Raw genomic sequence first — 17,531 nt, 5'->3', positions numbered from 1 at the left:
AAGATCCAAATTACATTGTTTAACCTCAAAATGATTGGCCCCGGCCCCTCTCCCCGGGCCTGATCAGTTGGGTGATGTATGGCTTTAGTTTACTCCAGCGCTGCAAATCCCAAAGTACTCGGCAGGCCCCCAAGGCAGAGCTGGAAGGGGTGGAATGTGCACACCACAATGGAGCCAGAGGACGTTTAATGTTTTATAAGCCCCTTTTCTTGCACTCCACTTTAATTTGGAAATATGAAGCTGCACGTGTTGAAAGAGGGGATTATTAGCTGGTGCTAATCTTTCTTTCTCTCTCCGCCCTTGTTTACCGCAGCCCTCCTCCCCAGCCCTCATCCTCAATCCCAAACAGAATGAAAGAGGAAAGAAAATGACAGTGAGGGGGCAGAAGAGAGAGAGAGAAAACTGAAATTGGTCTACTTGTTTGTTGTGCCGTGTTGTGTTGTGAGCATGTAATAAGGCTCAAAATGTCACTGGTTCAAACAATCACCCTCAGGCAGTGTGGGATTGTGAGGATTTGTGTAGTGGCACGTGTGTGCGTTGATGATTATGTGCACATAATTTTGAAGGATTAAGAAAACCAAATCATCCTGGAGTTTGTTGGATGGATCTCCTCCTTTTTATTGTTGAGTGTAATCTTAACAGAGGAATAACTTAATTGTCATGATGGATGTCTTTTATTATAAGTGATTGAACAATAAATAAAATGATAAGAAAACTGCTGTAATATTACAAGTGAGGAGAAAGAGGCAGTATCCAACAGCTGTCATCTGGTCTTCCTTCTTCAGGGGAAAAAGATGTTTCAACTCTGAATTTTTTCTCTTTATTTTGTCCTTCCGTCCAAAGCAAGGCCCCTCCCTGTCTGCTCCCAGTGGTGGTATCTTTTTTGCATTGTAGGAGGCGCCATCTGGAAGAGGGAAATATTAATGACAAAATCAGATCCCAGCATGTCTTGCTGTCCTAATCAGCCAGCTTTCGGTTCCACACTGCTCTGTGTTTCTGGGGAGTGGGGAGGGGCGTGGTTGGTGGGAAGGGGGTATGAGTGCGTGTGTGTGTGTGAGAGGAGGGAGGGTGGGGGTATGTGGGTTGGTGGGTAGTGTGTGTGCAAAAGCACGATTGATGCTTTGTGTAGCAACTGAATACAAATGAAGGATTTGTCAAACTGCAATATTTGGGTCCCAATAGATTACCATACGGCACCAGGGTAATTATGCACACAGTTGATTGAATGGAGTCAAAACAGGGGGAATGTGTAAACTTGTGGCTGCTTTGATTTCCATAGAAATGGAGGAGGTGACACACGCATAGACACATGCAAATACGCAGACAAATGCATATGCACAAACACGCACACACACACCTAGGAATGCATAAATGAACACCTATATGTACACACGCAAACACAGGTCGACGTGTGCATGAAAACACAATGAGATGCCGAGGCACACATTAACATACAAATGTAGACAACTTTTCAACTAACAAAATACTATGTGTACACACACACATAGACACGCGCACACGCATATTAATACACATCCTAAGAACACACAGGTGTGAAACTGAAATTACAATTGTAATTAAGAAATAAGTTGTTGACTGCAACTATTAGCAGTCACATTCATGAGCGCACTTCAGCCTAAAAATGTTTTCCTGTTCACCTGCAGTATACAGATAAGGCTCATTGTTTTCAGTGTGTACCCATTTTCACTAAAGACAAAAAATACACAGATTTTCTTAAAGGAACAGGACTTTCTCCTGGATTGTATGTCCTGACTCACCCAGAAGTTGTATTGTCTACTGCAAGAAGGTGCTGACCACCATCATTAAACAGGGTTTTCTTGTAAAGAGCAACAAAAACAAAATTGGGAAAAAATGCAAATGAGCTGTTAATTGTGCACCAAACATTATTGCATTATTATCTCTTACAAAATAAATGATCAGCCAACATTCTGCTAAATTCTCCAAAACAAAAAGACCTATAGAGAGATTGTTACGCATACAAGCATTCACATTCACAAAGAGATCCACGTGTGCACAAATACGTTCACCAGCCCCCACACACATGTACAGAAAGAAACTGGTGGATGTACTGGAGGTCATAAGCTACTGTAGATAGGAGTGTGATTTATTCAGCCTACCCCCAGTTAGGGCTCAATCATTCCCTGTGGGAGAGTAATAGCCCATTCACTTGCTCTCTTTATTGTGTTCACACACATTTTGAGTGTTTCCTTTTATCATTATTCCTGCAGAATTAAACACAGCATGAAATAAATACTACTGGCAGTTCTATTATGTATTATTGTCACATTGCAGCACACACTCACTACTTGTGCAATCATCATAAAGACTTGTGTTGTATTTTAATTCTGTCATTATCCTTTTGCTGAGATTGAATTTATCAATATACCACAATTTATTTTATTTGTTTCATTTCAAGTGAATATGTATTTTGTGGTAATAAAAATACAGAAGTTATAAAAGAGGAATTGCAGGAAAATTCCTCTGGCTCATTTTAGAGTATGTAAATTTCACTGACATTTGTTCTTTTGCAAATGTTTGCTCTTCCAAAAAACCCTCCATTTACATCTTGGCCTTTTACAGCATGTGCAATAATTTCAGGCTTCAGTGAAATGCAATGTAAGTATTGATCATTTGAAGGTATGTAATGTGTGGAGAGGTTTAGGTCGTGCCACTTTTACTTTATTCAAAGTTTAAGATAATTCAGAAGTTGTGCAATGCATTCGATTCTTATTCAAATGTCATATTGCAAGTGATATTTTCCTTCAGAATGGCATTCCTTTCTACCCATTCTCATTCCTCCCGAACAGATTTCCATTATGCACTTTTGACAAACTCAATTTTCCGCCCTAGCCATTTAAATGTCTGAAATGTTGAATACGGCCTAGGTTTTACCCTTTACATGAGACAGTGTCAAGACAGTCTTGTTTGAGGAGTGTGGAAGACAAGGAGTGGCTGTGAGTGTAAAGTAGCATCAGTGGGAGCTTTATTTACAGTAATGTAAATGTGAGCAGCAGTGTGTTGTTGATTCTTACACATCATGACTTATAGTTTCTAATATCGTTCCACTAAACTCACACACTGGTTAAAAAATGAACGCCATAAAACATATACTGGGGACAAAAGAAAATTAGTCCCTTTAAGGATACAGCACTGAGATCAGGTGCACTAAAAACCTCCCCTATTCACCTCAGCCATCTAGGAGAAGTTAATGTTGTCAGGCAGTGTCTCGGTCTTTCTGTGTCCTTGCTCTACAAAGGTTATCCTGTAGAATCAGATAGGATGACGGCAGTAAAGAATCACTTCTGTGGTTGCTGCATCGCCCACGTATGGTCTATGCCACCTGTCCCCTGAGGATAGTGTGTGTGTGTGTGTGTGTGTGTGTGTGTGTGTGTGTGTGTGTGTGTGTGTGTGTGTGTGAGAGTGTGCGTGTGTTTGTGTTACATGTGCATGTGTGTGTGTGTGTAAATGGAGCAGGTGGCGGTCCATGTATAGGAAACGTCTACCCCAATCAACAGACACCCCCTCAACCTTGGGATCCGGGGTCCCGCCCAGGCCTCAGTCACATTGTTTACAAAGTGAAAGAGACACACAGACAGAAGCTGTTATCCAGCCTTATTTACTCCCCCACTCAGCAACACACACACTCCTCCTCATGCCTTTTTCAAGGAAAAGCATGGGAGCCTAAAGAGCAAATCATCTCAAATTTAACTTAAGGATAATAACTTTGGTTACTTTAATAAATGAACAAGTTAATTAATAACACATTTTATCACAGTGAGAGCTTATAAATAATGGTTCTGGTATACACTCTTATTGGTGGAGCTGCTTGGGACATGTGTCACGTGTGCAGTGTAAAAGGAAAACCTGCAGACACTACTCAGGGCGGGAAAAAACACCACATGCTCCTTTGCATATCTTTAGTTTTCGTAGTTAATTTGTATTTTAATTTACAGCTAACAACGTGTTATTATAATATTCTCCAAAAAATGACAATAGAATTGAGCATCAATGAAAAATAAAGCAGTATCTTTCACTTTAATTTTCTTTTATATAATGAAGCCAGAACCCCTGATCAAACCTTGACCCACAACAAATAATATAGACGGAGATAAAGTAAGTGAAGCCTGCTGCGGACATTAAGCTACTAGCAAAAACACTCTCCGTAGTCATGAAGAGGCAGGACGTTGGTTGTTTGGTAGTCAGGATGTACAGTATCGTGAGTTTATCCTTACGTGAGTTGGTTCCCTTTTAGTGGGATCCCAGCCAGCCGGCACGAGTGACAGCGAGCAGCAGGGACAGCTCCAGTATCAGCACTCTGGACAGAGCTCATGGCAGGTTCAGCCGTGTTAGAGAAGCCTGGCAAATGTGCATGGTCTCTGTGAGGTGTGCATTTTTTACACATGAACATTTGGCTACATGGAAAGTTGACAAACCCAGAAAAAGTGCAAACCATGACTTGTGTGCTTTGCTTTCAGGCCATGACGTGGCAGTCAGGACAGAGATGATCCATCAACTGAAGACTGGGCCTTTAAGAGTACAGTTAAGGTTAAGGAGAAAATTATACAGTTTAGTTAGCTCAGCATTAGGTTTTGTTAATGGCAATAAAAGCTTTACTAAAAGAGTTAATATAAAAGTCACATTGAAGCATGTTAAAACAAGAATTTGACATTTTCCCTATAAACCCTAGAATTAACATTTAAGTAAATCTTGGTTCTCATCATACCATAAGTTGGTCTTGTTTCCTCTATTAAAATAATAGTCCAGCACAAAAACCCTGTAAAGCCACAAGAGGTTTTAGAGATGACACTGGTTAGATTGTGTTGAGTCAGTTTCTTTCTCGGAAAGAAAGCAAATAACAAAAACTTGAAATGTTTTCTTTTCTTGATCAATTACCATCACATGTTTAGTTTATTTCAAGAATTCTGATTGTCGCACCCATGTTTTAGATTTAGTCCAGTGGCTCAGATGTTTATTGTTGCTGTCAACATCTTATTGCAAGTCAGAGAAACTGACCCGATCAGCACCTTGGCTGGCAGGAAGTCAGTGACGTTATCAAACTATTAGAGACACACAGATCAGGACTCCTCCGACAGATGTAAGGACAAACGTCTAATCACTGAAACCGAAACAAAAAGATCTTGATTGTGTTCTTTCTTCATGAAAAGTTCTAGTGTTGATTCTCAGTGCAGAATAGAGAGGCAGCGCTGCTGACAGCATGTGTTGAATTGATGATGTCTACCAAGATTATGTAAAATACCTGACCTAATTAATGCACCAGCTGACTCATAATTCAAACTGCAACTGAACTAAACTGAAATGTCCTAAATACAAACTGCAAATGTGTTGTACCTCTTTAGTTTGGTGGTGTGGAGCTAATTCGTTTTATTTCAGCAGCAAATGAATGTGATGTGGAGGGTTAAGGATTGTTAGAAACACAGCTTTTGATTTTTGTATTAGTAATTTCAATTATGAAATCCAAACACAGTTTCCCTTTTTATTTCATTAAAAGGCCTTTATATAGTGTCAATAACTCTCTCTCTAAGTTGCCCACATATAGTAAATTAATAGATTTGTGGAATGAGATTGTCATGATAGTATTACTGTAACTCATTTAAGAAAACTTGTTTAAAAAGAATGTCTGGTGAATTAGATAATTTCGATGAAACAATCACTGTGACGCACAATTCACCAACCGTGTTTGTCTTAAATCTTGCTAGTCTTACATCAAAGTTAGCTTTGAAGAAAATGTTATTTATTGATATATATATCATAGGCTTTTCATGTGTTCAAGCTTCCACATAATGGTTATTTGAGAATATTAGCCTCAAGGAAGAATATATCATATCATGACATAATGACACTTTTAAGAACTATTCACAATCCTGGTAAAATGTCTATACACAGTACTACTGTTCTTAAAATGTATAGGAATTTAAAAATGCACATCAGTGGATGCAAAGAGAATTCAAGATGAAAAGAAAGCGTATGATATATACTGCGTTCACATCTTTCAGAAGTTATGAAAGATGTTTTCTCTTTGCAAGCATGTGGAGCTGGACATTGTTAGGAGCTGATTTTCAACATTAGAATCTTTTGATGGTGGGCAATAGGGTGAAACAGCTTAAATAGTGGCTTAGTGCGTGAGAGCCTCTAGGAAAGTGCAGGGCTGTGAGCAGCCGCCTAGTTTGTTTTCGCCACAGGCCAGCCCTGATGTAGTCCCTTGCAGCACCACATTTTGATAAATATGATGCATTTATTTGTTATGGCTCCTCACAAATTCAATTTGAAGGATTTAAAAAATCTGTTTACATTTTGAGTTGATTTTCCCTGCAGCTTTGGCTCAGCTCCCATTTGAGATGCTTATCAGATGCTCACACCTGGGCATCCATCATGTCCACTATGTGTCTTGTCAAATCACTCAGTTTGCTCAAAAAACACTGTGAGGGGAAGATGTACCTGTGTAACGCAGAGCTTCTTCTCGGCTCGTCGGTGAGCACGACATCAAAAAGTTTGCGAATAAAGACGTTCTGCCACGGAAAGGGTAAAGAAAAGAGAAGCCCTCTGTGAGGGATTTCAATTATGATCTTTTTTTTCCCTCCACCTTTGTTTCTTTAATCGAGGTCCTCGATTAATTTCAGAAAGGTTTTTTTCCCATTTTTCTCTCCGCTGCCTAGTTTTCATTAAATGTCCCTGTTGGAGCTCTGCACACTGTGTATTACATTAGCCGGTTAGCCAGGAGAGCACGGATACGTTGGCCCACGTTTTATTACAAGCCGTGTCTTTGAGATGCAATGTAAATCAGCAGGTCAGGGGGTCAGCAGAACACATTAATTTCTACGCCGCAGTTGAAATGATGAGAGGAGCCTTGCGTCCAAGGCTTTGTTTTATTGCCCCATACTCATCACATGCAATAATATCTAACACTGAACAAGGACCTTTTAAAATAGTATATAGTTAACATGAAATTAATCTCAACTGGGGTATGTGACGTTAAATATATTTCACTAGCATACAGGAACACAGCATGAGCAACCTTAGAAAACTGAAACATCATTCTAGATGTGATTATAAATTATTTTATTCTGTTACAAATGCAACAACTGTGTAATTAAAACACAGCGACATAGCTGTGTTTTTTATAGTTACAGAGATGTGCCTAGTTGTTGTGTCTATGAATTTTTTAAAAGTTAAAAGGAGTCAGTGGATTTAGTTTTGAGGCGACATATTTAGCATAATGTGTAAGTAATCCATTAGTCTTTAAAAGCATCCTCTGAACACCATTGGTGCTGATTTAAAGTAGTATTTTTGCAGTTATCAACGCCATTAAAAATCTAAATTAACTGAACTGAACCTTTGCAACCAGAAATATTCAGCACTTATCCATTTAATAGCGAAATAATACTAAGCATCCGAACAGGAAAACAAAAATAGAACATTTAATTGTGCACTGCTAATTATACTGTCAGCCATACAGTCGATGGAGCACCAGGTGCAGTCCAATGAAGAGAAATGCTGCACTAGTTTAAACAGTACTTTGACACATATTTCATTGTATATATCAGGATTTACAGGACATGGCTATGCTTTAAATCAAAGAGAGCAATTCCCAGCTCTCTGACGATTGAGGTAATTTAAGGTCAATTTACTCCAGCTTTAATGTTTGATGTGAAGGTGAGAAAATACATCTAATGTATCCTGACACGTATCGGCCACCATGTCATATATTCTACTAATGTTTTTGCACTTGAAATGCTTCATCCAAGGAAGAGCATTTTAGGAGATTAGTTACTTGAGCAGTTACAAAAGTGAATCTCAAATTTCACAACATATATCAATTGGGATCTCAAGTATGTTCACATTTTGACAAATACACAAAATAATTATTCAGAAGTTAAGTTTTGTATTCTCAAAATTAAGCCCCAAACATTAATTACAATACCCACAAAACACTCCGATGAAATAACCTCATAAGTTCTGGAAATGTCCCTTGGTTGCAGCTGCTCATTACTGTTGTTGCCTATTTAACTTAGTGGTCTGTCAAGCAGCTCTTGTTTTTCATTTTGATGTTTTATTTTCCTGTACAGCAATGCTCCACAATCTTCCCTTTTCTTCTTTTTCCTCATTCAGTTATTCTTTGCTGTAGAGGCAGAGAGCACACTTATTAACAATAAGATGCATTAATTATCTGAATCCGTGCATGTAGAATACAACTTCAATAATATATGATCAAGAGAATGTGTGTGTTTGCTTGAGTTGATAGATAAAGAAACACAGTAAGAGGGGAAAAAAGAGATAGTGCATGTGGTGCATGTGACTGCGTGTGCGTGTGTGCAGAGAGCGTGGACAGGTGTGTTGGCCAAGCAGCCTAATCACCTACTGCTACAGTGAGTCCAGAGCCCTCTCAGCAGACACCCCCTTTGGGCCGCCTCCAACCGCGCCAGCTCTCCTCTGAGTGCACACTTTAATTAATAATCAAGCTAATTGGATTGAGGTCTCCCATTGTGCAGCCAATGTGTGTGGCGTGTGTGTGCATACAGTACGTATAACGTGAGCTCATTTGGCTGCATTCGACAGCATGTGCAAGTACGTTTTTTGTGGCCGTGTGTGTGTTTGAGCGCAAGAGGCAGCCACCGTTTAGGTTCTGCTCTCCTTGTGCAAACTAAAGATGATAGTAAAACTTGATGGTGCTCAAGAGGCAGCTCCCATTTTATAGAAATGTCTTCCTTATAGGTTGTAAAACATGTACCTTTCGCTACCCTCCACACTCCAATGGTACAATAAAGTGATAAAGTAGCACATTTATTGCATAAACACCCAAGTAAAAAAACAGCGTTTCACCCGGAAAGTTGATTTGATTTTAAAGGCTGGATATTCCATCTCTTTGACAAGGTTGACAAGGTTGTAAATACATTAAAGAAATTCTACAGAACCAATTCATGAAAATATATAAGTCGCAGATGTTAGATATTTCTCTTTCATTAGCCCTTATGTCTAATGGTGCATTGTGGGTTTTTTGTCCTCGAAATGCCAATGGTGACAAAGGCGGAGATATGTCAGGGCACCCTTGATATTTGTCTTTGCTGTCAGTCTGTGAAGATATAGTGTAGCGTTTGTGGTTACTGTATTGTATTGCCGTGGAGAATTGAGAATTTTAACTTTTCTCTTTCTCTCATTTAACACTTCTCTACTTCCTGTCCTCTAATCTCCTCTCCTCTTCTTCTCCCTCCCTTTTTCTCTCTTTTTCTTGCACCACCAGTTTGTCCTGTCTGTCTCTCCCCACCTCTCCCTGTTCCACCTCCTCTCTCTCCCTCCTCCCTCTCTCTCTCTCTCTCATTCTCGGCGTGGACGTTTGGCAGGGAAGGCGGTGGTCGCTGCAGGCCAGTTCTCTATATTAGATGTCAGGCCTCAGATAGGGACTCGGGCCTGTGGGTAAACACGTTGACAGCTTCTACAGAGGATATTTTGTCTGTGAAATGGAGTCTGCATTACTCCAGGTGAAAAGAGACAGGGAAAGAGACGGGAGAGGCAGAGGAGCGAGGAGTCTCACTCTTACACTCTTAGATACATTCCACCGATGTAAGGGATTGCATTTGTTTGAGATTGGAGGACGAAAGGTAGAAATAAATCCACAAGCTGATCATTTATTTCTCAGTTATTTAGCTTTGACAGCATATTGTTTCCACTCATTAGAACTAAATCATACTGCTAGTTTAGTAGGAATAAAGCTCATTTATGGATAATTAGTGGATATACTCAAATGCTGAAGAACTTTCCACATATTATGCCAATCCAAATTGCTTAATCTAAATAACTCAAAACGTAACTGAGAATCGTTCTGTATATTACTCCACATCATAAAGATTCTGCACCAACTAAGTAGCTTTAACAGATTATATGAGATTGTGTGAGTTCACACTATAGAATGAATTAACTGCAGTAAACGTCTCAACACCTCAGAATTGTGAGACTAAAATATATGGACTTTATGCGACATCTTCCCTGTTTATGATAGGTATTAAAAATCATGAGCATAGGATGCGTGCATGTGTGTGTGTGTGTGTGTGTGTGTGTGTGTGTGTGTGTGTGTGTGTGTTGTGTGTGTGTGTGTGTGCGTGTGCGTGTGCATATGTGTGTGACACAAGGTGGAGGGTATACAGGGAGATTTCTTGGATGCATGAGCTTCAGTATGGCAAATTAAATTTGAATGCAAATGCAGCGGTATTTCTTGACAGTCGGTGATAAAAACCCTATTATGTTTAATGATATGCTTTGTGAATGTGCATGAGTGGAGAGTGGTCTGCAACTCAGGGGGGCCATCTTCAAAAGTCTGCCTATCCTCTGTACGGTGGCTTTGATCAGCCGAGGTGCACAAACGTGTGTACGCACTTTCGCATGTGCATGTTTTGGAGTTGATGCAGTTCGCCATGCAGCAACTTCACGCATGGAGCTCCACCAGAAAGCTAAAGATTTCCTCCAAAAAAACTGTTACATTTAGCTGAGCTCATCCAAACCTCTGAAGAATTACATGAATGCCTTAAAATACTTTTTGAATAGCACAGCTGGAGTCGTGGCCTTCACAGACTTTTATGGGGTTTTTTTCTTTTCAGGTTTCCATGGTGCTCTCTTAGCTTTGCTGGAAAATGATCATTCACATATTTCATGCTTCCAACAACTTGGCATTTAAACATTTCCTTGAATTCATTTATTGAGTAAGACATCTTATTTGTCATACCTAGAGGCATGAGGGGAGATGAACAGTGGGTGTTTTCTTTAAGACTTATAATGTGGCAGGAATGCTGAAAAGGGTTAGGGTGTGTGTGTGTTTTTTTTTTTATCTCTCTGCTCCTTTTGTATATGCGAGTGTGGTGTATTTGTAGTGTGGGTGTGTGCCTATGTGTGCATCTAAAATATGAGCTGGTTGTCTTAATGAGGGAGTGAGTGTTTAGTGACCTGTCCATTCACAGCCTATTGATTTGGTTTGATGTCTCTGTAAACTGCCAAGCACTTTGTGGAGATGCATAGCAGGCAGGATCATAAAAACAGACGCATCAGTCATCGCACAAACATACTCGTTATGTCACCACATGGCTGCACAAAGGCACTAAATCCATTTCTTAAAAACAATCCGATTGTTTCCAAAGTCCAGCCAGAACAGTAGTTAAAAGTAATGACGGTTTCCAAAGGCTTCATGTTCTGTCATGCTTAGAATCTCTGTGAATCTGCATGCCCTTGTTCGGTTTGATTTGTTAGGCCTTGGTGTTATCCTTTCCAAGCAGCAAGGGCAGTGTATCTGTATCCTTTATAACCACTTTGGTTTGATCCTTGAGCTACTGGTAGGCTTTTAATGTGAAATATCAACAGGAGGTGTTGAGTTTTATCAACAGCTGCCAAAACAAGAAAGATCAACAAAGTAGAAGGTAGTCAAAGTTTTTAATGAAAACAGGAATTCTGTTAAAAAGAAGAGTCTACAAGCTAGCGACTCTGTAAGGCTGTACTAAGATACAGCGGGTTCTTTGCGCTAAATGCTAACACTAGCATGGCAACATGCTCACAATAACAATGCTAAAATGAAGATGTTTAGCAGGTATACATATTACCGTGTCCACCATATTAGTTTAGCGTGTTAGCATGCTAACATCTATTAACTAGCACTACTGTGCACCTAAATGTGCAGTTGTTTTGGAGAAAAGTATTGGACAAATTCTAATTTTGACCGGATCATGTCAGGGTAAGGGCCTTTGCAGTGGCAGCTCCACAGCTTTGGAATAACCTTCTGCTTTCTATCAAATGTTCCTCTATTGACAGTTTATGCCTCTTAGTGCTTTATATATTTTAGACTTTTACATCTTTTATCTTTTTATAAATTGTTTTTACAAGTTTTATTCTGTTTTATAGTCGTGCACATACTAAATTATTGCCTTCAATTTTTCCATTGCAATTTATTGTTATTTCTGTTGCAATTGTTGAAGTTATTGTACTTGCTGTTTAGGTTGGCAGGTTATGATGTCTTTTGACTTCCAAATCACCAAATAAAGGCTTGCTGGCATTTATTCTTTATGAATGTGTTGCACGATTAGATATGACTTTTTAGATTTAGATTTTTATTTCTAAATGTGGTTTCCAGCATAATTTATTGTCTATTATTATTCCAAGAAATGTAATTTCAGACACTCTTGCACTTTCTACTTCATTTATCAGAAGGTCCTTGTTTGAGTTGGTTAAACGATTCTAATATATTATAAATGTAGTTTTATTATTGTTGAAGATTTATTTTCTGTTTGAAGAAGATTTATTTTAGTTTGTACTGCTACTGAATCAATGAATAAATACATGCAGAGCATAATAAGACTTCTGTAAAAGATGATATATTGGCTTTTGACATTGTGGTTTTTTGAGAAACCAAACCATAGAGATTTGTTACAGCAGACAAATTAGTTAGCATTACATGTTATTGCAATAAATAAACTAAATTAGTTTTAACGGATGCTGAAATTTGGTGTGACCTTTCCTGTCTCTCTGCAAGCTATCGCTATCCAATAAAGCAGAAATGCCGAAAAAACATATCTAAAAAATAAAAGGTTCTGTGACTGGCTACGAAGATGGAATGCAGTGGGGACGTACACCCCGCGGCGTCAGAGGGGACGGAGCAACGGAACGAGTTGAGTACAGCTTTCCCAAGGGCATCATTGTCAACCGCAAACCCCAGAGGGGGGAATTCTGGCAACCGTTGGCAATTCAAGTCGTTCATCTCCGAAGGTGTTGGGGATGTCCCGGACATTCCACCTAAGGGAGCCACGTTGACTCAGCTCAGTCGATTTTTTTAGTTTTACACCTATGACATCATCGATGAGGTCACAGAACCTAAGGTGTGGGGGAGGAGCCTAAAATAATATTTGGAATTGGGACATCATCAGTGAGGTAAAACAACAGGATAATACCTTGTTGAACGAGCACCAAAGGTACAGTTAACAATATATTAAAAAAATAAAATAGTACTTTAAGAACTCGGTAAATCTTTCATGTTACATTAAAATAACAATACCTGTATATAGTATAAATTACCCTATAGTGATTTTAGTGAGTTTATTTATCTCAACTGAAGTGAGATTGGCCATGATTAGACACAGAACCTTATGTTTAACTTTTCCAGCTATATTATTGGGTTTAATCATATTTTAGTTTTCTTATCTGCACTGATGTAATTTACTGTTTTTGCTGGTCGCTGTTAATGCTCGGCTGAGAAGATGCATGAGAACTGTTTATTATGCTGTATGTTTTGCTGCTTGCATGGTAGCAGCTCTGTCCTGTGGTGGGGCTCAGGGGTTGGCCAGGTGGAATGAGAACAAACAACCTGTCAGAAGTAATCACATCTCCCAGATAGTGGACATGTGAATTCACCAACATATCTGTCCATCAGAGCCTCAGAGCCAGTGGCCAGTGTCTGGGGGCCCCCCGGGCCACATCACACACTGACAGAAAGGTTGGCACTGATGAGAGCTGTTGTCTTTATGTTCCACGAAAGAGGAAATTAAGTCATTCTTAGAATGCATCTAGCCTGAATGGACCAGCATGGACTGTGCTCTGAGATAATTGTCTTCAAATGTATATACACTCGGAAATAAACTAAGCAGAAACAGTGGTTTGGCTTTGGAATACCTCAACCCAAGCTTGAAAATCCATAGATAAAACTACCAATGATCAGTGTTTCTCCAAGTGAAAGTTCCTCCAAAAACACAAACAAACAGGTGATAAACGCTGCAGCACTTCATAAATTAATCTGTTAAATGCTTGTCCCTGGCCTCATTTAAGTTATCTTATCGTTTCAGTTCATTATTCCATGTTCTTAATGTCATTTCATTTCAAACAAGCACAAAGTTTGAGGGAGGACTGCAGGGAGTCAAAAAAATGAACTGGAGTGTTTAGCGAAATCTGTTTTCTAGCAAAAAACATGAGCACTCTTTCTAGTTTAATCCTCTCCTTTTGAATGACAGGATTATTTTTTGTGGCGAGAAAACATTTGAGATAAGTATCACTATCTCTTCTTCCATCACTCCAACTGCAGGTTATTGAATATCCCAGTGGAGGGGAAAAACTAATTACGAAACGTGTCTGGCTAAGAGAGTTATCTGCAAGATAGCCCGCAGTGCAGCCATGTTTTAGCCCTTTTGTTTTTTTGTTGTGCAAACTAATTAGTTTTTTCTCTTTCTTTTTTTTAATGGAGAAATGCTCGGCTGCTCCCCAAACTAGTAATGACCTTCCATCGGAATTATGACACCGGCAGATGTAAAGCTTTTGATTAAGCCCATTTACATGGATCCCGCACGAGTTGCGAGGTTCAGCTCTGATGCTCAGGATTATAAGTCCCATTCTGTTTTGCCGTAGGTGGACTGCTTTTCCAAATTGCTTTCATTATGAATACTAAATCTCTCACTAAACTTTGATGAAACTTTGAGATGATAGATTTATTTAGGTTTACAATTTTCAAAACATTTTCTTGCAAACTTTGTTAAGAAGCTATCACTTGCACATGTAATTTAGTTTGCCAGTTATTAATATAAACTACTTCAAACTAAGCTCCCTATTTAAAAACTGAAATTGACTTGGCTGAAGTAGTGTGCATGTACTGCATTAGTTCAGAATTTTGGTCCTTAACTTTGGGATAAAACAATACAATTAGCCGCTCTAGCGGATGGATGCTCAAATCCCTGGAATGAGTTAGAATAATACACTCTGTTATTAAAGTCTGTCAAAAAGTCATGTTGACCATTTTGACACCAACAGATTAACTGCATGCTTAGCTAACTCAAACTACAATATGGTAATTTAGAATGTGCACAGGATTTTAGTTGCTCTAATAAAGCTGCTGATTCTTTTCAACACTTTCAATCAAACATGACAAAAGTCCATAATCACTCTTCCCATAAAATATATCTATTTGAACTGTGGATCCATTAAAAGAGAATGATGAAAAGTCATTTGATGATTTATTTATCAACTACTGATGCTTTCCTTATAATCTCGTGAACAAATGTAAATACACAGTACGTTCTAACTATTGACTGTTATTGACTGACATAGCCTTTGCTTGATCTCATTTAAAGGAACAGTTCGACATTTTGGGAAATATGCCTATTTACCTTGTTGCCAAGAGTTACATGAGAACATCTATACCAACGTCTGTATTCTAAACTTGAAGCTACAGCCAGCAGCCGGTTAGTTTAGCTTAGCATAAAGACTTGAAGAGGTAACTTCGGAATCAAGAAATACATTTTTAGTTAGTTGGCTTTAGAGGTGCTGGTAGGTGGTGCTGTGTCATGTCGTCGGGTTTGTTAAAGTTTTCATGTTCTAGTCACAGTTCCTTGCGTCCAGTCTTGTCAGTCACTGTCTGTCATTGCACTTCCTGTTTTATTTTGTACTTACCTCTCGTACCTCTTGTACCTCTTCCAGATCCCTTTACTTCCTGCCTTTGTGTGTTTTCCCGCCATCCCAGCGTCTGCCCCGCCCTTGATTGTTTCCACCTGTACCTACTCACCTCATGTATAAATAGTCCTGTCTCCCCTTGTCGTGTGCCAGTTCGTCTGATTATGTCTCTGTGTATTTTTGGTGTATCCTCCTTGTGAGTGTTTTTGCAAGTAAAGTATTTTATTTTACATTTCACATCTGTCTCTGGTGTCGTGCATTTTAGTCTTCCTTCCCTGTGTCTGAGACCGTTACATGCTGTATCTTTGGACAGAGTCATGCTAGCTGTTTGTACATGTTTCCAGTCTTTATGTTAAACTAAATGTCGGTTTTCTCATCTAACACTCGACATGAATGTACAGTATTTACCAAAATCTTACTATCATTAACACTACCATGATAGTTCCAAAGATTAATTATATTATTCCATGTTTGCCAGTTTACATGTGGTATTGTGTAGTAGTACACTGATTGGTCTTGTGTGTAACCTAAAGCACTGAGTTTAGAAATCAAATACAAACAGCAGTGTGAGATATGAGGACTATGTCGCTTAATGTGAGGCATTTATAAAACTGTAGGAGTTCAAACTGCAAACTGGAAATGGAGGGCGTATATCAGGAACTAGCTTTGAAGTGAAATAATAATGTATTGCTCTCTTCCTCTGTGTTAGCTTGAAACCTATGAATATTAGGAAAGTGTGCCTGCCCTATAGGCTACTGAGAGAATAGAAATGAAAAGGAAGAGATGGAGGGTGTCTGTGAAAAAGCAGGAGGAATAAAAAGAGTGTTCTCTCTGTATGTGCCACAGGACCTCACCCCGGGGACTTATCTCCCTTGCCCGTGTTGCCGATCTGTTAATGGCTGGCATCATAACTCTCTGCGCAGAGGCTGTTTGCTGCGGCTTCTGTCACAGGTTCATCATTACGCTGATAGCTTAACACTCGGCAAGGAAACAAAGTAGCCTCCCACTGTTGTACATCAATCCTCTGACGTCAGGAGAAACCCGGAGAGTATATCCACAGCATTAATACAACCCACTGAGAGGATACAGGAAGGTATATAAAACTATTCAGAGACAGAGACTGGAGCACCAATAAAGTGCCTTGAATCAGTATAGCTGTTCTTGACTAATTGTTGATACAGAAAACTAATTTTCAAGAAACCAAATGATCATGTTGAACAACTGATGTGTTTTGCCTAAATACAACAAAAATATATTTTTGGTGTATATCTTTTTAGATTGTTGCAAGCAGACATCTTTAGCACTAAAGTTGCAAAACATACCTTTATATCCTTTGTCTATGTAGTATATTTATTAGAGCAAAATTCCATTTTTTAAAGAAGTTGAAAACAGAAGTAGTTGTTTACAAGAGTACAATATTTATTGGCGCACACAATTTCACAGTTAGCACTTTTACCAAACATTTAATTAATTTGAACCTGAAGCTCAGGATGTTTTTCTGCCCTTACCTCAAGCCTTTTTATAAATTCAAAATTATATTAGTATTTTACAGTGTATTGAATACCTGTACACACTGTAACAGCTTAACAGGAACACATACTTATACCATTTATCTAATGACATAAAACATGTATGAGCTGTGTATCTTTCAATTCATAGAGCAACATATAACATACCAACACATACTCCTTAAGACTAAAACAAGAAGAACCATCTAACATGTAAAGTAAGGAAGTTTTATTGACAAGAGCAATGAGTAGTTCCAAACCTTTCAGAAATGGTGACTTATTTTCCAAAATATGTTGAATATTTACCTCTATTGCTACTGTAGACAAACCAATTAATTCACTTCTAACCTTTGCAAAGCGTGGCTGGGCCTTGTCTGAACTGACTGGAGACTTGAGGCTTCTGCATAGATTACTTCTATGCAGAAGCCTCAATAATAGACGAGGACACACAAACAACCAAACATGTGTTTCAACATTGTAAAATTGGGGAAGTTAAAATAAATCTCCTATATTTAAGCTATAGTGTATAAAAAGAACATATTTCACCAAAACCAATATGTAAATGTGGCAGGCTATGTTTAT

The sequence above is a fragment of the Cottoperca gobio genome, chromosome 5 (assembly GCF_900634415.1).
Source record: "Cottoperca gobio chromosome 5, fCotGob3.1, whole genome shotgun sequence".
Taxonomy (NCBI): domain Eukaryota; kingdom Metazoa; phylum Chordata; class Actinopteri; order Perciformes; family Bovichtidae; genus Cottoperca; species Cottoperca gobio.
The sequence above is the reverse complement of the archived record's forward strand: the minus strand, read 5'-3'. Positions refer to the sequence as shown.